The following is a 25,232-nucleotide window of genomic DNA, read 5'->3' on the forward strand; positions in this document are numbered from 1 at the left end:
CACATATAACTGATTTTTCTCATTGTCTAATTATCAATTTCAGTTGCTGGTTTTTATCTTTCTTTAGTTGTTTATACTTAATTTCTCTAGAACTAATTAATATAATAATTTTTGCAGATATATTGGCACTTACTAATATGGAAGGGCCATCCATTAGCAGAGCAGGCCATCCAGTGGTTAGAATAATAAATTCATACACTGCCTATGAATTTTAATTTTATAATTTTACCTCACAGAATAAGTAATTTGCCCAAGGACACACAACTACTTGGTGGCAGAACTGTTATAATTTTGCAATTTATATTGTCTTGCATGTATCTTATATTTTATTTATACTATGTGCCAATCTCCCTGATAATGTACTTTTATTTAGGGCAGGCCTTTGTGTCTTTATTTTTTGGAGCTTTATTGCCTAGCAGCTTACCTAGGGGTGAAAAATAAGATGATGATAACAAAAAAAGAAAACAATTTGAGTTCCTCCTTGCATACCCATGAGATTTTTCTCCCACTATATCACATGCAAAAAGTAAAGAGCATATTTATTATTTATTCAGCACATTATGCTTGAGGCATAACAGGTGCTGTATTGAACAAAGATCATAAAGACAAAGTTCTGTCCTAAAGACACAGAGGCCATAAGAGAAAACATACAAATGTTTGAGAATCAAAGGAGCTGCAATTGCATGACTAAAGCAAATCAGAGAAGGGAAGGATCTATCACACATTGTGGGAGAATGAGAGAAGGCTTCCTGGAGGAGGTGACTTGATCTGAATTTCAGGGACAATAATGAGCTAAAAGAGTGGGCGGCAAAGGACACAATAGGAATAGGAAGGTGAATCATTTTTTGGAGAACTGCAAGAGTTTTCTCTTGGGTGTGGTATATGAGGTGAAGCATACCTATGTGGAGGGAAATGGAGCAAAGCAAGGATAAAAAGTCAGGTTCGTTCCCAGGCAGCTTTGTCCGTTCAGGCTCAGGACCTTGCACTTGGTTCATCAACCTCTATGGTTTTCACATATGAGAGTGACAACATAGGTTTTTCTGCAGTGGGAGGTGGGCTGGTTTTGAGGGGCCGGAGAATGAGGCCGGCAGTGAGATAAGTCCGGAGGTGACTGCACAAGTTCAGGAACAAGGTGGGGAGCAAGTCTACCACAGGGTGGCAGCAGAGATGAAAAGGAAGGGGCAGTGTGACAGCCTCCGTGAGTGACAAGGTGGGAAATGCCATGGTGAGAGAGCCAAAGTGGAGATGCCATTCGCAGCATGTGTTCTTGTGCTGACCACCACTCATTAGAACTTCCTACATAAACACGGTCTCCTCATTAGACTGTGAGCTCCTGGCGGTCAGGGCCCGTGTCATCTTCACCTAGTGAATCGAACATGGCAGATATTGGGTAAGTGCTTGCTGGGGAAGTGACTGGAAGGTAGGGGATCTGGCTTGGTCATGGCAGCTGGGCTGTTGGTGTAAATAACATGTTGCTTTCGGGACACCCTGGAATTTGGAGATGTGGTCTATTTTCTGATGCAGTTTCTGGGAATAGATTACAGAAAGAACTGGAGAACAATTACAAGCGGATGTATGAGTGAAGGCAAAACAAAGAGGAGAGAGATGGTATACTTGAGTACAGAGGAAATGCAATTACTGCTTTTAAGACGTCTGGTGAGGTTGGAGAGGAAGTGCAGCGTGGCACCCATCAGGGCAGACTGGACTGTGGAGTGAAGCCGGGACGGATGCAGAGGATGGAGTGGATATGTGGGCAGTGTTAGCTGGTGGAAGCTGGAGGGAGGGGGAGTAGCGAGGAGTTGAGTATGCAGACTCTGGAACCACACTGCTTGAGTTCAAACACTGGTTCTTCTACTGAGTCATTATGTGGTTTCAGTGATTTCACTTTCTCTTGCCTCAATTTCCTCTTCTGTCAGAGGAGGATAGTAGTTATACCTGCGTAAACATGTGTACGTGCATAGCACTCAGAACAGAGCCTGGATTGCAGTGAGCACTCCATAAACATTAATTACTCTTTTTCTTATTGGAACCCACCGTGACCACTTTGTAAGTGTTATCCCACTTAATCCTTAATCACTGTGTAGGTGGGTGTTATTATCTCCTTTCCACGAATGAGGAAACCAGTGCAAGAGGTTTCATAACTTGCTCAGATCCACACAGCCCCTGAGTGCTAACGCTTCCTTAGGCTGGGTTCTCCCCCAAGGCATCTGGCACCCAGCTGAGGCACTTCCCACTGTAACAAGCTGCCGAGGCGCTAGGTAGCTATGGCCAGACCACTGTGAACAATTTAGATTTGGTTACTATTCGGGAGCTGTGGCAGACCTTGGAACAGGGGGATGATGTGAGCAATCAGTCTGCTGAGGAGGCTCATCTGGCAGTCTTGTGCAAGAGGCCAGGAGGGAAGACAGGGGTGCTAGGTATCCAGACCAGAGACAGCGGAGGGAATGACGAGGCGTGGCAAACCGGAGTTGAGCTGTGATAGGAAAATGAGCTGAATTTGTGCCTGATGCAAACGAGATGCACCTGACGGTATAAGGCTGGACACTAACTGAACAGGCAGGAACGAGGATGAAGCCTGGCACTTCAACTTGAAAGTTTCCAACACTGGGCTCTAAGGAAATACTGATACCGTGAACAGTAATGAGGAAGTTGGGAGGGGAGTCACGTCAGTCCTTGCCCTTTAAGGAAAGTGCCTGTACGGAACCAGCTCAGAGGTTGGTGTCTGCATCAAAGTGGGGCACTTGGTAACTTTTAGTGGCAGCTTGGTTCTGATGGGAACACCCTGGGTATCCCTTCACTGTCAATGCAACTGTTTTCCTTCTTCATTTAGGAAGGAAGCTGCTAGGTTGTTCCTGTCTTCAGGGAGTAGGCCGTTTTCTGCACACAATTGGCAAATGGATGTGTTACCTCCTTTCAGAGAGGGGGTTAGCACCTTACCATGATAGTCCTCATCCATCAAGGTGCAGTGATTTGCTTTGGGGGAGTTGGGAAAATCAGTTCAGCTAACTTCCCGTTTTCTATTTTGGGCCTCTGATCAGAACTTCCCATTTGAGGGGGACCAAGCAGAAAACACAAAGCTGGAATTTTCTGCTGAAGGTGATCTACCAAGGGAATAAAGTAAGTTCACGGTCTGAGGTGTTTGTCTCACCCACTCTCGATGTTTGTCCTTCAGCTGCCCTTGTCTGTATCCTCCTGGGACTGACACGAGAAAAGCCTTTTTTTGGTCTTTTGCTGCAGGTCAGTCCCAGCGCTTTGGTGCAGAGCCCCAGGCTCTCAGGGCTCCCCACACGCTGTACAGGCTGAGCTCTTGAGCAGGTTGGAGAGTGTAGTGGCTTCCCCTTGGAAAGTGCCTAAGAATATTGTACTTTGAATTACCTTCTTTAGGCTTCCTGTCTGAACATTTTATTTTACCTGCTAGCGTAAAACGGTGAGGGAGGCAGATATTTTTAGTTTTTTTCCCCCTCCCCCATTTTCCCTCTTTCTCTGTTTATAATACAACTAGAGGCCCGATGCATGGAGATTCGTGCAAGAATGGGCCTTCTTTCCCCTGGCTGCCGGCACCGCCTTTGCTCTGGCTGGAGCCACCTTTCTGCCTTCGCTCCAGCCCGGAGCCACCTTTTGGCCATTGTTCCGGCCCGGAGCCACCTTTCCTCCTTCCCACGCTGCCCAGAGGCCCAGAGCGGCCGGGGGCGGTGAGGAATGCAAGCGTCCCGCCCTGCCCCTGGCCGCTCCACACCTGCATATGCAAATTACCCCACCATCTTTGTTGGGTTAAATTGCATACTCACTCCTGATTGGATGGTGGGCGTCACAAAGGTACCGTCAATTTGTATCTTTCTCTTTTATTAGTGTAGACATTATGTTCACTCTCATGATCTCGTTTGTTTCCTTCATAGCACCCTGTGAGGTGACTGTTGCAATCCCCATTTTACAGAAGCTGAAACTGAGGTTTTAGTGAATTGGTGACCTGGCCAGCCTCTCAGTTAATCCTCAGTCTTCTGTCTTCGGGTCTACTGTGTTTTCTTTTCCCCAGTACACACTGCATTTCTGGAGGAGGTTGTCCTGTGCAGGATGCTGACAGAAAGGACAGACAGGCCTAGCTGGGCTGGGAAACCTGAACAGAGCTCATCCACCATAGAACTGTGTACCCTGCTTAATAAAATAGAGAATTTAACCAAATGCATTGCCATGCAATTCTTCAAGCATATAGGGATTTGGGTCTTTTTTTGTATATGTCACAAACTTTAGGATGATGTGACTAAGGGAGTCATTCACTGTGTGAAAGAGGCATAACTAAAACAGTCATGTGTGGGTCTCGAGGTAGTTCATACCCTGTTCTCTGGTGATGTGAGTTTTTCTTTTGGCAGTTGAGCTGAGGATGGTAGCAGAAGATACTTTCATGTCCCCTGTTTCATGTCCCAAATCTTGGCAAGGCATATGGGGGTTGGGAAATCAGTTGTGAGTTGGGATCAATGATGAGAATCTGGACTTTAACATTGACTTAGGCCAGAGGCAGAAAAATGGGATTGGAATTAGTGGTTGCTTAGAAGACGCTGGTGAGGGGACTCTGCTTCTTGGGGATGAGTGAGAGTTAGGGCAGGGGAAGGGGGCAAGGCCCATGGGAGCCTGGGCTGCCTGTCTTGCCTGCTGCATCTGTAGAATGACTCCACTGTGCCAGAGCTCCTGGAGGGTCCCTTTGATTTCAAAGGAGTCCTCAGAACCATACCAAGATATCCTGTTAGACAGTGAACCCCAAGGGGCCCTCAGGCTGGCAGATGCTTTCCTGCCAGTGAGTGGGTGAGCAGTCCCCAAGCCAGGAGATCCTCTCTGTTCCTGAATCAAGCCCCTCCCTCCTTGGTCCCAAAGCAGAAGTGGCTTGGAGGGTGGTGATCTGGGCCTTGGCCGTGAGACCTTACTATTCTCTTTCTGGACTCAGATGACATGGAGCAAATGAAGGGAAGTCAAATATTGTGGCAAGGAGGGGCTGGCAAACATGGCATGGCCAGCAGAAGTCTCTCACTGGATGGAGCAGGATGCAGAGAGAGAGGAGGATTCTGAGATCTGGGAAGGAATCTCAGAAGTCTCAGTCCGCAGGCAAAGGGTTACACAAAGAAAAAGCACACGCAGGCAAGAATCTGGTCTAGGTGTGGGCTTAGTGTTCCAAATAACTGGTTGACAGAAATGGGTTGCGGTGAGTCACAGGGGGGCCTGGAAATAGAGAACTAAGGAAGTGATAAAGAACACAGTCTTGCAATTGACCAGAGGTTGTCTGTCTGTCTGTCTGGCTGTCATGGTCCTGCAGAGAGGGTTTCTATCTCTGCAGATGGCACCGAAAGAGCCAAGAGCCAAGCGATATGTTCTTAAGAAGCCTGAGATAGAATTGTTTTGAAGACATGCGAGAATATCACCCACCACATATAGAAGACTCATAGCTTTTGAGAAGCAAAGACTCATTTTAGGAAGTAGACACTCATCGGTTGGGGTTGAATCTCTGGATTTTAATACATTTGCTCAGAGTAGGATTCAGCCTTTCGCCCTTTCAGTGCAAGGGGAACATTCTCCTCTTACATAGATGGCATGCAAAGTTCTTCACTGAGCATAGTAATTAATGATTTCCCAGCCATATTTACTTTTGACGTACTAAAGGTGGGGGAAAACCATTTCACAGAACCGAATTTAAACAACGTGAAAAAGTTATTTCCTTTAAGGAACTGTGCTTTCTCAAGAAAGTGCCTTCCGCAGCAGCACTTTTGGAGACAGTTAACCAAAGGACAAACCCGTCAACAGACTCCAAGTCTGGCTTTTGAAAAACGAACATTTATTCTTTTTACTAAACAGGACGCCGTGAGCTCCGTCATGTACACTATGAAAATAATTGGTGTGTGTTAGGACGCCGTGTGCCAGATTCCATGCTTGTTGAAAGGTGATTGGATTCAAACCAGCATAGTTAAAGGTCAACTGGTTGTTCTTAAACAGTGCAGAATTTTAACTCTTGCATTATCATGGCTCTGAGCCAAATGGCCATTTTAGGAAGGAACAGAGCTGCACACTGCGTTCTTACTTTCTGACCTTTTGTCCTTCAAATTTTTTAAAATTCTTAGGGCTTTCTTGTGGATGAAAAGGATCTGAGAAATGAGTTCTCAGCTGGCTTTTGGAAATGGGAGGGAGCAGAGACTTAGTTCTTTTTAAACGATGAAATTTAGGTCAGGGCTCTGATGGGACAGTGCACCTCACACCAGTGAGATCTAAATGTCAGGCGAGACGGTCTCTTTTTAATAAGGACTTCAGATTTGCTAGTAAGAGCTGGTAATAGCCCTCCGCTTCCTTCGTTTCTCTTTACCTTTTAGTGATTTTTTTTTTTTAGTTCTTTGAAAAGCAGTATAGAACCATCAATATTTTGCCCAGCTGTTTGATTTTGTTTCTGAAGTGGGTACTTCACTGGCTTTGGGATTTGGTGACTTTTTCCCCCCAGTGATTTTGAATGCATGGGTTAAGTGGCTTATTTTGTTGACCTTCATGATACCTTTTGTCCTCTAGTCTTTTTGCTGTGTTTCCCAAAGTAAGGTAGGGGACTGACGTGTCTCAAATAAGTAGGATGAATTTTAGCCATCAAATACTAAGGCTTCTTGCTTTTTGGTTTAGTGTCCTGGTGAGTCCCTAGGAACTTTTCAACATTTTATGATGAGGAAGCCAGTCTTTAAGTTATAAAAACAGTATCTTCCGTAAGGAAAAACTGCTCTAAGATTGACATTGGCGATCTCCACAAATGCCACAGTGAAGTGGACAGGTTGGAATGCGAGCACCTACCTACGTTGAGTATGTGTGAACTCTTGTGGTTCTAACTAAAGGCAAACCAAAGTTATCCTGAAGGATCGTGGACTCCTGATTTATCAAGCAGATAATTCTATATTCTCTTCTTTTTGGATGACTTCATAGTTTGCTTTTAGTTCTTCCTTTCTACATTCTCCACAACTTTTTAGCTGTGAAACTGTGTGCTAGTTTAAAAACTCTGTGCTTCATTTGCCTGATCTGCAAAGTGGGGAGAACATTACCTACCTCAGTGTTACCGTGAAAATGAAATGAGTTGAATCATGTAAAATGCTTGGAACAATGCCTGGCACAAATTCTTTGTTTTAAATTTTAGGTTTTTTTCCCCCTGATATGAATATTGCTGCCATTTATATTTGCATGGAATATATTTTTCCATACCTTCACTTCCAGTCTGTATGTGTCTTTCTATTTGAAGTGAGTCTCCTGTAAGCAGCAAATAGATGAATCTTATTTTTTAGTTCATTCCTGTCATTTTATAAGAGCATTTAATCCATTTCCACTTAGTAAGCACCAGGTGATATAATATGCAATGGCAACTAGAATCCTGTTGAAAAATAGTTTCCAGAGCATAGTTTTTTTCAAATATTTTTTACTGCAATCAACAATAGGGAGAAGATAGTCTCTGTATACATGGACATATATTTGTGTGTGGATATGTATGTGTATAGCTTAAGCTAATTCTATTTTTATGTAACGTAAAGTTTACAAATGTTTAGTATAAAATTTTTTAAAAATCTGCACATTAAGTGCAGATACTCAAAGGAATCAAGTATTTGATTACTTAACATAAGTATCTTTGTTTAATATGAAGATTAAAGGACAGTGTGGATTATTGAAACATATTCTAGATAGTATTTTTATAACCCTCAAAAAGAGAGAGGGAGAATAAAACATATGTAAGCCTAGGTTAAAGGAAATAATGTAAAAGTATGCAAAGATAATGCAAAAAGCACATATGCATGTACCTTGCTCGAACTTGACTTTCACAGTCTCAGAGTACAGTTTATTTTCTAAGAAACACATATAATAATATTCCATATCCATTTCATTTATGAAGTTAGTCCAAAAGAGTCTGCCTTCTACTGTATTAGATTTCCTGATCATTTACAGTTTTATTTTTACAAAGTTGTTGGTTAGCTGTGTTTCATTGAATTGTTTTGCTTTTGGATATCAGTTTGTGGAGAAATAAATGTGACACTTTCCTACTGAGGCTATGCTATCTGATTTAATACTATTTTTTTTCACCTAGAAAAGTATTTTGGCTGCAATATTAAATTCTTTAGCATTAATATAGTGCTTGAAATATGAACTGAACTCTTTAAGATTCCTTTAGATTCCTTTTCCTATATTAAAATCTACCACATTATAATCTAACAGTTAAAAATATGGGTTTTAGAGCAAAACAAACCTGGGCTCAAATAGTAACTCTATTACCAGCTGTGTATCTTTGTAAAAATAACTCCAACTCTTCAAGCCTTAGTCTTATTATCTGTATTTGAGGTAAATTTGTACCTTTCAATTCTGTCTTAAGAATAAATTAAATGGAAAATGAGTTAGTATTATGATATATATGGTAGCCATGATAAATATAATTAATTGTAAAATTCCTACAGTGTAGTATTGCCTGCTAAGTTCATCCATAGAATAGTTTATTTGGAAGATGATATCTGGTAGGAGAATGATTCCTTATGAAATAAATCATTTAAAATAACAGCACTTTTTTTCTTTGAAGTTTATGACGGTATATATATGGTGAACATGTGAGCTAATGGCAAATAATAAATTCTGTATTCTTATTTTAACAAGTGTGGTGGTTAATTTTATGTGTCAATTTTACTGGATCACAGGATGTCCAGATACTTGGCTAAACATTATTTCTGGATGTGTCTATAAGGTTGTTTCCAGTTAAGATGAACATTGGAATTTGTAGGCTGAATAAAGAAGATCCCCCCTCCCCCGCCCCAAACTCCCAGTGAGGGTGGGCATCATTCAGTATGCTGAGGGTCTGAATAGAACAAAAAGGTGGACGAAGGGAGAATTAACCATCTCTGCCTTACTGCTGAGCTGAAACATCAGTTTTCTGCCCTTGACTGGCACTTACACTAGGGGCCCTCCAATACTCAGAATTATACCACCAGCTTTCCTGTGCCTCCAGCTGTGTGTGTACCTGCTGATATCTACTATATAAATATCTTCTATTGATTCTATTTCCCTGGAGAATCCTGACTAGTACAATAAGCATTTATTGAGTCTCTTACAAAGCAGTGTTCTGCCTTCTTGTTTCAGCTCTCATACTGTAAACAAGTATCCTTTTCTTGGTATATGTAGTGCTGCACTTTTTGTATTTCCGTGTTTTTGGATGGTGAGTTTGCTGTGTAAAATGGCCCCCAAGTATAGTGCTAAAGTGTTGCCTCTAGTGTTCCTAAGCACAAGAAGGCAGTATTTTCTCCTTTCTTAAGGAGAAAATACATGTTTTAGATAAGCCTCGTTCAGGCATGAGTTACAGAGCTGTTGGCCATGAATTCAATGTTAATGAATTGATAATATGTATTAAACTAGTGGCCCGGTGCACAAAATTCATGCATGGGGCGGGTGTCCCTCAGCCCAGCCTGCACCCTCTCCAATGTGGGACCCCTCAGGGGATGTCCGACTGCCGGACATCCCTCTCACAATCCGGGACCGCTGGCTCCTAACCACTCACCTGCCTGCCTGCCTAATCACCCCTAACCACTCTGCCTGCCGGCCTGATTGCTCCCATCTGCCCCCCCCACCAGCCTGCTCACCACTTGCTGTCCTGCTTGCCCCCAACTGCCCCCCCTGCTGGCCTGCTCGCCCCCAACTGCCCCCCACTGTCAGCCTGCTCGCCCCCAACTGCCCTTCCCTCTTGGCCTGATCGCCCCTAACTGCCTCTGCCTCAGCCCTACCACCATGGTTTTGTCCGGGAGCCTCTGCCTCAGCCCCGCCACCATAATTAGCATATTCCCTTTTCGGAAGGTCTCCCGGTCTAATTTAAACAGAAACACAGAGGTCCAGTAGAGATAAGATATCTTTAAACAGAAACACAGAGGTCCACAAGAACCTAACCCTGTGTTTCCCCAGGAGCAATGAATTCACTAATTCATTGTGCTTAGTGACTTAGTAGAACATAAGTACTATGAATACTAAAAATGAACCATAGAACCATTTTGTTTAAGCTGAAAAGTTGGCTAATGACTATGCATATTTAGATATTTTGTAGGATTATTGTCAACCCAAACAAAACAAAACTAGTTTTATTTGATTTTGGAAGATACTCTTTTGTTTGTTTGTTTGTTTAGGTTGATTTTCTTTTTTCTTTTAAAATATATTTTATTGATTTTTTACAGAGAGGAAGGGAGAGAGATAGAGAGTTAGAGACATCGATGAGAGAGAAACATCGATCAGCTGCCTCCTGCACATCTCCCACTGGGGATGTGCCCGCAACCCAGGTACATGCCCTTGACCGGAATCGAACCTGGGACCTTTCAGTCCGCAGGCCGATGCTCTATCCACTGAGCCAAACCGGTTTTGGCAAGGTTGATTTGCTTTAGCAGACATTTATTAGTGAGTATGTCAAGCAATTCAGCCACAGTTGAGTTAGACACAATTTTTGCCTTGAAGGAGCTCCTAATCTGCCATGGAACACAATGAGATCTGTGTAATCAACAGTATTGACATTAATTCGTATTCCTGGAACAGATGTCAAATAGAGTTGAGAAAGTCCTGGCTGTTCCTGAATACGTCAAAGAACCCAGCCTAGGTACAAGAAATAACCACGGAATGCCCTTGGAGAAGTTATCTACAACATGTCAGTAAAGGCTGACATTATCGTAGGTCTCCAGGGTTTTACAACTGCAAGAGATTCTGGAGGCCAGCATGTTAAAGTCCTAAGTATGTTTAGATGTGGAGCTAGAATCAGAAACCAAGTCCCGTGCCTCAAGTAGAGTCCTTTCCCACTAAATCATGTATGCTCTATGCGTGCAAAGTAGTTATTGGGCTCTAGTCTTAAAAATTCCACTTAGGTCTGATGTTTAGAGGTCAGTCTGAGTTGTCTAAGGATGCGTGCCAAGAGCCTCATTGATTTCATCTGATTCTCAAAGGAGCTCATGATTCTAAAAAGTATGAGTATTCTGTGCATCTTCAGAAGTTGACTTTGTAACAAATACTAAATAGTAAACTGGATTAGGGTTAATAATGCCTTTGACATTGTATTTTACACCTCTATCAACTTAGTAGAGGATTTTAAAAAATGCTCATTATTGGCTAGGGTGTGGTGAAAGAAACCTATCTATACTGTCAGTGGCAGTATAGATACATAAGTTAGTACAAAATTTCTAAAAAAGACATTTAGTGCCTTTTGAACCAAGTACCACATTTGCCTTTCAACATTCTATTCTAATGAAATAATTAGAAACTAGGATAAAAATTATGTATGAATATATAGTATTTATAGCATTATTCTTCAGATTATAAAAACTAAGAATCAAAATGAATGGCTAAAAGCTGTTTTAAAAATGACTTAATAGATTGAAAAACTGACTATGATAAGACACGATGTGAAGAAAATCACCACATGTATACTGTAATCATGAGTTGTATATGTGTGACCAGAAGAATATATGTTAACGGAGGTTAAATTTTGGTAATGGGACTATAGATGTTTTTTTTTCCTTTTTTTTTCATATTTAAATGTGAAAATTTTTTACTTTATAATTAGAAAAAAATGTTAAATAACATCTTGTCCCACTTAAACTATGATTTACTAAAGGGCAGTCTTAGTTTCTACATTTTAAAATGTCTCATCACTTGTTTTGGCTGAAAGGTAAAATGCAAAATTTGACACTTGTTCAGTTACTGGCCCCTTTTCTGCCTATGATGTCATCTCAGCTTAAACCTGTGTACTCAGCCCCCTTGCCAACCATGGCCTCTCTCCTCTCCTTTGTCCTTTGTTCTTTCACTGATCTTTTAATTATTTTTAAATTAAATCCTGCCTGCTTTTCTTTGGCACCATTAGCCTTTTTCTCCTCTAGCTGTTAGGGATAGGATGTGCACTATTCATTTTCAGAGAGTCACCCCCTCTCCTTCATTCTTCCTTGTCTCTTTACTCTGGTTTGCTATTTCGGAAGACAGAAGAAGCATTTATGGAACAGCCTCTTCCAAACCTCAGATCCTTGGTAGTACTTTTGTGTGAATTTAAATTCTCTTATTTGGGGGGGGGGGTTCACAACAATTTCCTCGCTATATCAGGGGCAAGTGTGTACGTGTATGTACACAGGTGTGCATGAGTATGTGTGCACATATGTATGTGCGAGTATGTGCATGTGTGTGAATGCATGTTCTGTTCTTCCAGGTGAGGAGCAGTGGTATTTTCTTGAGTAATGCTGGCCTATCTCCACTTAGAGACCTTTCGGAGCTTGACACCTGGGCTCAGACTGTATGCGGAGGAGGGGTTGCCCTGATCCACTCTGCTACCAGCAGCCTGGCATCCATATTTGAAAGCTCTGATGAAGATGATGCAAACTGGATTGGCTCTGTGGGCTCTCCAGCTGCTGCCAGGCTGTTTCAGAGCCAGGCGGGGCGACTTTCAACCTCTCCCGAAGCCTGACAACTAGCAAAGAGATACACATATTAGACAGGATGGTGGAACTCGGTGGATGTATGTGTGAATGCAGGACTGAATTAAAATGACTTCTCAAGGAAGGAGCAAAAGACCAAATAGGAAGACTTTACAATCGAGTCAAAAATCAAGGCTAGGATTTATAGGATGAACATTTCTACATGTAAATTGGAATTCAAAGTAGATATTTGTCACTGAAGTGCTATGCTTATTTTATTTCTATAATCTAAGGTCTGGCTTTGAAGTTTGCTCCCGGGTAGGTCCATTAGCATTGAGCCTTGAACATTTGCCTGATAAATCAAGCCTATGATGAAAAGAACCAGGGAAATGTGCCACTGGCCGGCAGCGTGCAAACACCCGTGGCTGTATCACGGCGTGCTCAGTTCAGGGTCTCCTAGTGGAGGGAAATGTACCTTGATGCGCCTCCTGGGGCTGAGAGCTCTCCATTCTCCATCCAAAGACTGAGCTGGGTAGAGAAATGGAGAGCCAGTGAGACGGATGCTTTACCCAATGTCATTTATTAAAAAATCCAGAGTCACAAGATGTCCCCTCAAGTTTCTCATTGTGTGGCTTGTCACTCTGACTGGCTCTAAGCTTAGATTTTATTAAATTACTTGATTGGAAACAGCACGCGCGTTGCACAAGATTCCTGTTGAGAGTGGAGGGTGTTGAATAATGCTAATGCCATAAGTGGTCCTCGCTATGCATGATTGTTTTCCCTGCTGCCTCAGTCTCCCGTCTTACAGCACTTTCTCCCATGTTTCTCCTCCCAGTTATCAATACCCCTTTACAAGAAGGGCTAGGTGCAGGGGTGATCCATCAAGCACACTCTTGTGCAAATGTAAAATTTATATTCCATTCAGACAGTTGAATTTGACATTACATCCTTTATTTTGGAATAATTTGCACGTTTCCTACAAGTAGACAGGTGATGCCTTTCATGCTTTTGTTGGGGAGGGCTGGGGTAGGGGAGCTCTCCTATTGGCAGCCCATGTTTCAAACCCTGTATCAAGAACACAGTTAGGGCCCTAGCCAGTTTGGCTCAGTGGATAAAGTGTCAGCCCTTGGACGAAGGGTTGTAGGTTTGAATTCGGTTGAGGCACGAGTGGGGGGCAACCAATTGATGTGTCTCTCTCTCTCTCCCTCCCTTCCTTCCCTCTCTCTAAAAATCAATGGAAAAATATCCCTGGGTGAGGATTAACAAACAAACAAACAAACAAACAAACAGACAAAAAGAACACAGTTAGGTACAAGCTCTTGTAGTATGGGAAGTCTGCCTTCTCATTTAAAAGCATTCCCTCCTACCCTTTTTTATTTTCTTACCAGGATGAATTTTAGTTTTCAAGTAAAAGTCACTGCATCAACTTTAACGTCCAATAAATTTGAAAAAGAAGGTGCAGCCTGTTGGAAAAGATGGTGGAAACAGTTTCATTCCAGGCTTGGAGTGCACTGATCAGCTGTCTAACAGATTCAGGCTGAACTGAGATCATTAGGTGTGGCGCCCCCATTTCAGTGTGGAGGAGGCTGTTCTGTAACTTGATCTTTTTTGCAGAGAGAACAAAACTAAGGGGCAATCTAGAGCCTTGGTGAGGGCTGGCAAAACGTCTCCAGGCTGCTGGGCTACACCTCATACCTAAAACAGCAGATGCCATGGACTGCTTTTAAAAAAATGTTGGCTTTTACATGTCATGCTAAAAATAAATACCAAAAAATACCTGAAATACTTGAAAGAACTAGGGAAGCAGGCTGTGGTTATTTAAAAGCAATATGCAAGATAATGGAAGTAAACACACACACCAGAACAAGAAACTGTATAAAGTAAGACATATTAGAACTTTCCTAAGTTCTAAAGCAGCTTTTGATACGTATTCAGAACAGAAACAGGAAAAGCATCAGAAAACTGGATATCCCTAGGAGACTGCAAAAGGCTATAGAAATGTATTTAATAACATTGGTGGGTCTGACAGATTACCCTTTACCCCCTAGGTTTCTCATTCCTTTCTTTTCCCTTTTGACATTCACCTTCACAAAACCTTACATGGTTGCCTTTACCTGGCTAACTCAAACTTGCTCCTCTGTTTGAACTCAGGTTATCCATACATCTTATAGATGCCCCCTCGAGTTTCTCATTGTGTGGCTTGTCACTCTGACTGGCTCTAAGCTTGCGAAGGTCAAGTAACATGTCTTTCTTATCTTTGGAATTTCCTCTAGAGTTATGGTATAATGATTGTGTCTGCAGACTGTGTCTAACGAATGTTGCCTAACTCACTGGATGCTTCCAGATGAAGAAAAAAATAGTTACTAGAAAGATATTCAACTTTGCTCCTATTATTATTATTTTTTAAAAAAAATATTTTTTACTGATGTCAGAGAGGAAGGGAGAGGGAAAGAGAGATAGAAACATCAATGATGAGAGAGAATCATTGATTGGCTGCCTCCTGCACGCCCCCCACTGGGGATTGAGCCTGCAACCTGGGCATATGCCCTGACCAGGAATCGAAGCAGCAACCTCTTGGTTCCTGGGTCGATGCTCAACTGCTGAGCTACACCCAGCTGGGCTTTACTCCTATTATTAATGTTTATGTGCCATATTCTGAAAATCTGTAAAGACCAGACAAGTTAAAAACTAGAGGAACAAGATATAGATATAGTGGTGAGAATGCAAATGACATTTAATATCTTCACATAACTAATAAAGATGATAAGAGTAATTATGATAAAACAACTTTTCATTTCTTTAGCACTTGACTTTTCTGAAAGTACTTTCATATAATAAAGAACAGAGGGACAAAGGAAGGAATAGAAATAAGTGCAAGAAATACTAAAGCAATGTAGAGAAAAGGAAAGCAAAAGTATAAAAGAAAGGCAAATAAAATAAAGCCAAGAATAAAGAAATAGAAGGAGAATTTGCTAACAACTTGGAACAGTTGTTGGCTGAATTATACACTGTGCAGTGTTAAATATATATTTACAACATCGGTGTTCTTTTAACAAGTAGAGTACGCTGTCTATAGAGCATGGCCTGTGTTCACTTGTTTTCTACCAGGTAGTGGGGGAGGGAGTGTCCTGGGTTTTCTAACTCTTTCTCCCTGTTTTCATTCTCTAGGGTTTATGTTGATACTAGTGTGGCTATTGGTACAGACATTCTATCTACTTCATAAAAAAGATATGGAGTTGTGAGCGATAATGAATGTTAGTAGCTTATTAAGCGATTTTACAGAAGCTCATTTAGGCTTGCTGCAGAAAGCACCATTGATTTTTGCTCTTATTGTAAGGTTCTGAAAATTTCTGAACCTGAGGCGGCAGGTCTCAAGTTATTATCAATAAAGCTGAATGTAGTAACTTATATTATAAAGAAGTTCCAAAAAGAAGACATCCCAACTACATTCTAGAACTGAAAAAGTTCAGGTAAAAAAGTTCTGCTTGTCACATGTCTGAGGCCCCACCAGGTCCTAAAGGGACCCTTATTTCTGCTTTGGTGGGATAAGCTGTATATTGTAAATGACATTTAAACAAGGTGACCTCCAGCAGCATTCATGAGGTGGCAAACTTCTCTTACTTTTGGGTTGGTTTTGTTCAGAAATTATATTCATTAGTTGAAGGGCAGGTGACCCATATCAAAATGTCAGGATTAATGAAAATTTTTTTTTGAATGAGCAATCAAAATAGTCATATTTATTCAGGTTTGAAACTAAATTTCTCCTCTCTGAATATGGAGGCATAGATGGAATAAAAAAGGTTTTTGTGTCCAACATCCTGTGCCTACAGATGTGCAACCATCTATAACAGTGATGGCGAACCTTTTGAGCTCGGCGTGTCAGCATTTTGAAAAACCCTAACTTAACTCTGGTGTCGTGTCACATATAGAAATTTTTTGATATTTGCAACCATAGTAAAACAAAGACTTATATTTTTGATATTTATTTTATATATTTAAATGCCATTTAACAAAGAAAAATCAACCAAAAAAATGAGTTCGCGTGTCACCTCTGACACACGTGTCATAGGTTCGCCATCACTGATCTACAACATGATCTCATGTCATCATCAGTTCACCTTCTGCACCAGTAGTGTCTTGAGAAATGTGAAGGGCTTCAAGCATCTCAGCCAGACTCATTCGAGGTGCTCCTTCATCGTCTGTAATGGTTGAATCTCTGTAAATGTTTACAATTTTTTTCTAATTGCTTCATCTTCTTCAAGATCTTCAAGGAAATCTTGGTATTGCCTTTCATCATCTGTATCCATGATTTCTGTATCTCTTGCAAGCTCTTTCAGTTTCCAGTTTCCACGATGCTAACATTTGGTATGGTCATAGCTCTTCTTGATTAATACCACATCTGGGACTCTATTTGAGTTCATTTTGTGGACATACCAATCATTTAAGTTATAGTTTTCTAAATCAAACCCCAACATCTGGACTCTAGGATTCAGAAGATGTCCCAAATGAGTATGACAAAAATATTGTTTGTCTGTAGTCATTTCAGATATTTCCTTTAACCAGACTTTCCCCAGGGTATGCTTTTATTTGATATCATTCCAGCACCTGTTTTGCACTTTAGATCTCTGCTGCATTCCATTATAATATACTTCTGTAGCCATTTGGGAGGGGATTAGTGAATTTTTGAAAGCAGGTTGGAAGAAAGATGCAAGTGATGGTAAAGATGAAACTCATCAGGAACGTTTTGCCTGTATTGAAATGAGAAGTGAGATTCCCCTGAATTAAATCTGCTTCCAAGAGTCAGAGTTTTATTTTAAATGCCTTATTTGCTGCAGAAAGCATGGGCCAACTATTTTCAAGATTCAAAGATCAGCACCCCTGTTTTGGCAATATTTCTGCTTTTCACCCTTCTAGTTTTGAAATAGAGCAGAGAACACTTTCCTTTGGCAGGTTGGAAACCTGGGTTCTGCTCCTAGCTCTGGCACTTAGCAGCTGTAGTAATGGGTCAGATCATTAGATCTCTTTCAGCCTTAGTTGCTTCAACTGTAAGAGGGGATAATTCAATCTGTCCTGCTTTATAATAAAAATAATTTCCATTTCTAAATGCCTGACATGTGTCAGATACTCTACTGTGCCTGTGGCATATGTTATCTTTAAATCTCTCACCATCTCTTCAAGGAAGAATAGTTATCGTTCAGGTTTTACAATTGAGAAAGCTAAGGCTCAGGTCTTGTCAATAACCTGCCCAAGGCCACACATTTAACAAGTGGCAATACTGGGATGCAAACCTTCATATGTATGTTCACCAAGTCCCTTCTCAGTCCTCCATGAGATTTTGAGGTTCATTTAAAATGATGTTTTTGTGAAAGTATTAAAAAAATAACAAAGTTCCTTGTAAATGTACTTTATTATTACTGTTATTATCCTGATGAATATAAATTAGTTAACATGCATTTATTGAGTTCCTTGTAGGTGCTTAGTACCAAGTCAGATATCACTTTGGATGACCTGTAGAATTGGCTATCTTTCTGAACCTTGTATTTTGAATATTTAAGTAAATCTTAAATATTCCCAAATGGTGTCACTTCCATTTTGGCATTATGTATTTTTTTGATCCTTTTTGGAGAAAAAGGAATAGAAACAAATTTGTTAATCTAAACTGAGTGAGTGTTTCAGAAACAAAATCTGATTGCATGTAGTTCAACCTTCAGAGCCAGCAAATGAAGACCCCAGGAACCGTGTGAGTTGATAAGACACTTGAAAGGAGATGAGAGAAATATACCATAGGGATCAGCAAAACTCTGCTGAAAAATTCATGTCTTCACAAATGTTCTGGACCAACATAAGTTCCCCCATCTGTTTTTTGTGGATGACTCTTTAATGACTCAAAGGTTGCCAACATTTACTTGAGTCTCTCCTCCATTCAGGAGTATCAGACTTCCTGTGTGAAGGTGACTAGGAATCCACACGACTCTCCTAAAACAAGCACTAAATTTTGGAAAGAATTGTTTGTTTGTTTGTTTATTCATGGGAAACATCCTATTCCCAAAGAGAGCCAACATCATGAAATCACTTATTTTTTTTTCCTGGCTGGAAGCTGAGGGGAGCCAGTTGGCCCAGCAGCCAGGAATGAACCTTCAAGACAGCTTAGCATTTGAGACAGCCTCCTCCATTCTTTTGGAAGAGCTGCTCAAAGTCGCAATGAAAGTTCATGAAATTCTGTAGTAGTATCAGTTGGGTCCAGAAATGAGCTGTTCCTTACTGTTTCCTTATATAACAAGTGCAGATTAAAACCCCCCACCTTGGAACATTGTTGTGGGGATTAAATAGTATAATGTGCATCTCCTGGCACAAATCAGTCATCACTATTGAATCCTAGGTCATTTTCCCAAATCTGTTTATCCAGTTGTACTTTAAGTCTCAATGTGAACTATTTATTTTGTTAGACCACATGATGTCTAAAGAGTCAAGAAAAATGCTTTTGAATTGAGAAAAGTTGGAGGAGACTGCCTTTCTAGGCCTTACCGAAGATCTATCTTGGGTGGAATACTATAGTCTTTATTTAGGCTTGGTAAGACCAGCGTGAGCCCTACAGAGAAGATGCTAATGCCACTGGATAGCTGGCTGGCTGCTTGTCTTTGGTCACCTCTGTGGAATGAATGTGAGGCCACTGGCCCATGCACTTTTCTGCAGGTGAGATGGGATAGGGCGGCCCTTGTCCAGTTTGCCTGTCAGACATTTTGGCCACATTTGGGGCTTTGTTGGGATAAGGCCAAAGTCCTTCAGGGAGCACAGGACCACCACCTGGCCAGGCTTGGTTTACTTTGCTTCAGAGACTGGATTTGACTGAAACTGAACAGATAGGAGTGAACCAACTAAGCTAACACATGATTTTCATAAGAAAAAAAAAAGCTGGCTACCACAGAGGCTGGACAACAGCCCTGTTTTGCTGTTGGTTTTGTCATATTCTTTCTTGAGTGCAGAAGCAAGAGGGCAGCCTAACATCATCCCTTTTGCCCCTGGCCACAGCCAGTCAGAATGCTGCCCAACCCTAGCAGCCAAGACGCTGGCCAAGCATGTGGTCCAGGCTGCCTCTGCACATGTGCCTGGGCTAGGCACGATGGTACTCTTGTCATAATACCTTTTAATATGGGAACTGTGGGAGGCAGAATTAGTGTTTTAAGCTCTGGGGACTCAATTGGGGCTGTTTTACTTCTGGTTACTGTCCTCTAGTGCAGTGGTCAGCAAACCACGGCTCGCGAGCCACATGCGGCTCTTTGGCCCCTTGAGTGTGGCCACGAAGTTTCAATCGCACTGTACGTGCGCACCCACACATGTTATTTTGTGGAAGAGCCACACTCAAGGGGCCGCAGTTTGCCGACCACTGCTCTAGTGGAATGAGCTCTGCTCGGGGAGTCAAGGGACTGCCATTTGCCAATTGATTTCAGCCAAGTCACTTTATGTCTGTGGGCCTCCGTTTCCATGGAGTGAGGGCACCTCTCACCTGGGTCTCAGCACAAACAATCTATGAGTCTGTGGTCTGCCACTGCCCGGGACATGGAGATGTGTGTGTGTGTGCGAGGGTCCTCCCTCCATGTCAGCCCCTGGTTCTGAGGATGTTTCTCCAAACTGTTCTTGGTCCCTCTTCCATTATCCAAATTTCTCTTTGCAAAAGAAGGAGGTTGAGTTTGAATGGATTATTGTTTCTTATAAGATAAACAACTGCTGATAAAGTCAGGGGATGACCTATTTCGAGGCAGACAACCGAGGAGAAGTTTATGGCTTTCTGTTCTTTAGACGAGTTAGTTTTTTCTTCTTGGAACATGTTTTATGGAACTTGAGTAATCACCCTGGCAATCTGTTGCCAAACTTTTCTTGGCTAGAGATCAAAGTCTCCCATATATCAGTACAGATCACGAGAAAAGAGCGAGAGGCAGGAGAAAGCATTTGCAATGGATTTTGGAGTCAGGTTCTAATAGAAAAGCAGAAAAATAATAGGGATAATTAATTTCTGGAAGAATTGCAAATGGCCAACACATAGGGAAAGATGTCTAATTTCCCTAATGATGAAATAAATGGAGATAAAAACAACAATGCTACCATTTCTCCCGATTATTTTGGCAGAAATGTAAATGGTTGCTCAAACCTTGTGTGCCCGTGAGAGTGAAGAAATGAGCACATCCTGTAGCTTTCCTGATCTAACCTTTCAAAAGGCAGTTGGGTGAGATGCACTGAAACGTAAAATGCATCATCTCTGCAATTTTCAGCCGAGGACTTACCCTCAGGGGATAACTACATGCATGTATAAATATGTTTGCAAAGCATATTCATAGGAAAACTAGAAATAACTTCAGTGATCTTCAATAGGGGACTGGCATGGTCAGTTATGATAAATATCTTCCAAGAAATCCTGTGTAGTCAATAAAAATGATGAACTTTACATATATATGATGTGGAGGAATATTTAGTGATACAAAGCAGACTACGACACAAAATGATCACATTTATATAAGATTATGTTAATAGAAATACGGGAGATTTTTCATTTAAATCTTTAAAAAATATGTTTTGATTGATTTTGGAGAGAGGAAGCTGGAGAGAGAGAGAGAAACATGTATGTGAGAGAGAAACATCGATGGGTTGCCTCCCATACATGCCCCAACTAGGGATTGAACCTACAACCTGGCATGAGCCCCTAATCAGGAATCAAACACACCGCCTTTTGGTGTACGAAACTAGCTCCAACCAACTGAGCCACACCAGCCAGGGCTTCATTTAAATCTTAACATGTAGGATTTCAGACTACTTTTACTTTCTTTCTTGTTTAATTTACAGCTCTGTCACTTTTCAACTCTGTGTCCTTAGGGAAGCTTATTTAACCTCTCTTATACTTGGTAAAAATGGGGGTAATAAAATCAACCTTTTAGAGGTCACTGAGGAAATCAAGCAATAAAACACATGTCAAGCACCTGGGATGGAGTAAAAAAATACTTTGATTTTTTTTTAATCATTCACAGTTTCTATTTTCCTTTCATTATATGAATACAAACATCTGTGTTCCTATGCCCACGCTTCAAAGAGAGAAAGCTAAGTGGGCTGTGAATAGCTTCCATTGATTTAAACGCAGGCAAGTATTTTCCTAAGGCTGCAGCCTGTCAGAAAAAGGCCATATTGAGTCATTGTTTTCTGAAGCCAGGAGAGGAGATTGAGTGACTGATGCTGTTGGGCAGCCTAAAATAATATTTCGTTCTTGTCATCCTTACACAGTTTAAGACCAAGTGATTTTGGATAGATCTACAGTTTCCCTCGTGGTTTGAAAGAACAAAGCTTTTGTTATGTGTGCTCTTAAACAACAGAGCCTTGTCCTATCCTCAGGAGCATGCAAATTAAACAGAAGATTTCCTGGAGGGCCTGTCCTATTTATTGTGAGGCGTGATCCCTGGGGTGAGTAGACACTGTGAGCTCCAGCCACCTGTGGAGGGCCTGCATCATTAGCAGAGGAAAATAGCCAAGACTCACAGTAGCACAGCAGCCAATCAGGTTTGGGATTTACTTCTATATTATGCTCATGTTGGTGGACTCAGCCATTGAAAAAACTCCCTTATTACTTGGGGCCTGCTTTGCCCACAAAACAAATAACCTTGTATTGCTTTTGGTGCCTGAGGCAGAAAAATGAAAATGCCAATATTTTTTGAGTGTTTTTATTTTGAACATTTCTGGTCCAAATGCTGTTATTTCAAATACTCCTATTTTATAGGAGCTGTTGATAGTGTGGAAGGGGGGTGGTAATTCGGGCTCAGAGTTCTCACCAAAGGCTCGTGGATCATTAGAAGGACTTAAATTAGGCTGTCTTTATCCTGTATTCCTCTTCTCATTTCTCTTTCCTTGCACTAAACCAGCTCCTGGCTTCCTATCACACTGCCACACCCATGTGCAATTTGCACTTAGCAAAAGGTCAAGTCTAAGTAGAGGATATGACGTTGGGATGGTTACTGATTCTTAGTAGTTATAGCTAGCAAGTATCGAACACTTATAATGTGCCAGGCTTTGAGTTAAGTGTTTTGCATGCACTGTCTCAATGTTTCTCAAGGAGTAATCATGCATAACTGGCTTTAAAATAAGCAGGGGTGCCAATAAAATGCAGATTTCTAGGCTTCATTCTAGACCTACAGAATCAGCATCCGGTGGTAGGAGTCAGGGACCTGCCATTTTCACAAGCAGCTTTAATAATCCTGATGCACATCAAGTTCAAGAGTTGCTGCATTATTTTATATTGCACATAGGTCTCAACTGCAATCTGCTGTCCTTCCACTCCTCTGATTTGTGCTTAAATCCTTTGGCAGAAAGAAAGGAAAACAAAATCCTATGGACTGTGAGGCAGGGAGCAACCTCTGCCTCTTTTAGTTGCCGGTGATTACAAATGTGGCTCCATAGCCAACTTGTTTTTGGGGTACCAGGTATTTACCTCTATGGTAGGAGGGCTCAATAAGTGAGAAATCTTCCCTTGGTTGGTGGTGGCTGTGCTCTTGCTGTAGAGAGGGAAGACTCATGGACCATCGAGGGCAGGCTGGTGTGAGTGGTTGGTTGTACAGGTTGTGCACTGACCAACTATATGTAGTGGCCTTGTGTGAAGAAGTGAAAACTTAGCATTCTCCTTGGCCCAGGGCTGCGCATGTAGGGCTGGCCTCTCCTGTTAGGAGAAGGTGGCTGATATGCTGGTGTGGTTCCTGCCTGTCTTTGTTGTCATGTTCCAAGGGGCCTAAATTATTCCATGTGGTTATTTTTTTGGTTCGGCTCTATTTTTAGAAAGTTCCTGTTAAAATGAGGTGCCACTTGAAAGATAACAGGAATATTTAGTCATATTGGCACAGATTGGTTTAACCAGCCTGCCTGGGGGTTGGCACACAAAAGGATTCATGTGATGGGAGGGGAAGACAGGCCCTTTGGTGGCAGAAGTTGGGGAACATAGGGTAACTATTTTTTTCTCAGGGGGAGGCAGAGGTGAAGTGGGAGAGGAGCTAGCAACCAACTGGACCTGTGTCACAATTCTGAAGGTAACCCTCCAACACACTGTTTTCTAAAATTCTCTAGCCCATCCCATCCTCCTCCTCTTTGGTGATATTCAATGCCAAGCGACTGCCCCCTTAGTCACAGGCCTGGATAGTTGGAGAGTAGTCCCTTACACCTAAAGGTTGTGGGTTCAATTCTCGGTAAAAGCACATACCTAGGCTGTGGGTTGGATCACTGGTTGGGGCATATAGAGGAGGCAACCGATCAATGTTTCTCTCTCACATAGATGTTTCTCTCTCTCTCTCTCTCTCTCTCTCTCCCTCTCTCTCTCTCTAAAAATAAATAAACAACTCTGACTGTTGTGGGTCAGTTGGTTGAGCATTGTTTCATGTACCAAAAGTTCATGTACCAAAAGGTCACTGGTTCAATTCCCTGTCTGGGCTCATGCCCGGGTTGTGGGTTTAATCCCCAGTAGGGGGTGTGTGCAGGAGGCAGCCCACAACGTTTTTTTTTTTTCTCTCTCTCTTTCTCTCTCTCTTCTGCTTCCTTCCTCTCTCTCTAAAATCAATAAAAACATAATTTTAAAAAATAAAATAAAAATCAATAATATATCTAGAGTGAGGATTAAAAAAGAACAAAGAAGACCACAGATGATTCTCTAGCTAGCAGAGTCTAAGAGCTATTAAACCTCAATATTTGATTTCATTTGGGATCTTGCAGAAAGTGCGCCAAATTTCATTTTTAAAGCATTTTTGCTAACCTGAAAATGTCTTCCAATTTTCCAACTGGTTATTTGTCGTTGAGTGCTAATTCATGTGGTAAGTGTTACTAATTCAATAATTTACCCAACAGGGAATAACTACCTTCCATGGAGAGATGGTGGGGAGGAAGGGGCTCACTGTGAAGGAGAGAATTTTCCTCGGTCTTAATGGTGGGTCCTGGGGAAGAGTACACAAACGGAGGAGTGCATCTCTAGAAACACGGCTGTGAGAGAGCGTGGGCTCCCTCGGGAACTATATAAACCATTAGGTGTGGCTGATGGGAATTTGCGTGGGAGATAAGGGGTAAGATATTCATGGGTAAATGAATGAATGAATATGTGTGTGTGGAAGTCCATAGACCTTCCCTGGGGCAGCTGTTCCCTCACCAAGCTGACTGTTTTTCTCTGCACGTTCTCAGTGAGCAGGTCGAAGTCTCAGTTAATATTCTCCTGCTCTGAGAAATCCCCATCACAGGGAGGAAAGGAGATGATTAGCCTCAGGATTCTCTCATATTTAAGCTGAAAAGTCAGCATAAATTGCAGACATGGTTCAAGAATTTGGAAAATGAGCACAGCTGTTTATAATAGGTAACTCTTTTTTTTTTTTGAATCTTTTTTGGTTACGGTACCATGACTGAAGATTAATGGCTTCCATTATTTTTTTGCTTTCATGCAGGAATCTTTAAACTTGCCTGAACTTTGTACCAACTACCACATGAATCATGCCTACTACAATTACCCCCTTCTGTGTCATGTCCTAGGTTAGAGTCCGTGCGTGACACACTGAATGCAGGGCAGGGTTGAAAGTGCCAAGTGATAACTGGGCAGAAGACTGACAAGTAACAGTGACTGATACACCTCCTTGAGCTGATATCTCATAGGCCTTAAGACAAAATCGTACTTATAGATATTACCTGAAATGAGATATATTTCACCATATCCGGCTGTTCAGTAATTCATCTTCATTTTGGATATTATGCATATTTATTGAAATGAGCTTAAACATAATAATAATAATAATGACAGTTTTCTCTTAATGAATATTCACCATGTAATAG

The 25,232-nt window shown here is 41.6% G+C and overlaps 1 protein-coding gene across 1 annotated transcript in view; it reads left to right on the plus strand.

Moving 5' to 3' along the window:
• PDE4D (phosphodiesterase 4D) overlaps positions 1-25,232 on the plus strand; it is a 1,252,971-nt gene that overhangs the window by 10,299 nt on the left and 1,217,440 nt on the right.

Source organism: Myotis lucifugus, unplaced genomic scaffold (assembly GCF_000147115.1).
Source record: "Myotis lucifugus unplaced genomic scaffold, Myoluc2.0 scaffold_0, whole genome shotgun sequence".
Lineage (NCBI taxonomy): Eukaryota > Metazoa > Chordata > Mammalia > Chiroptera > Vespertilionidae > Myotis > Myotis lucifugus.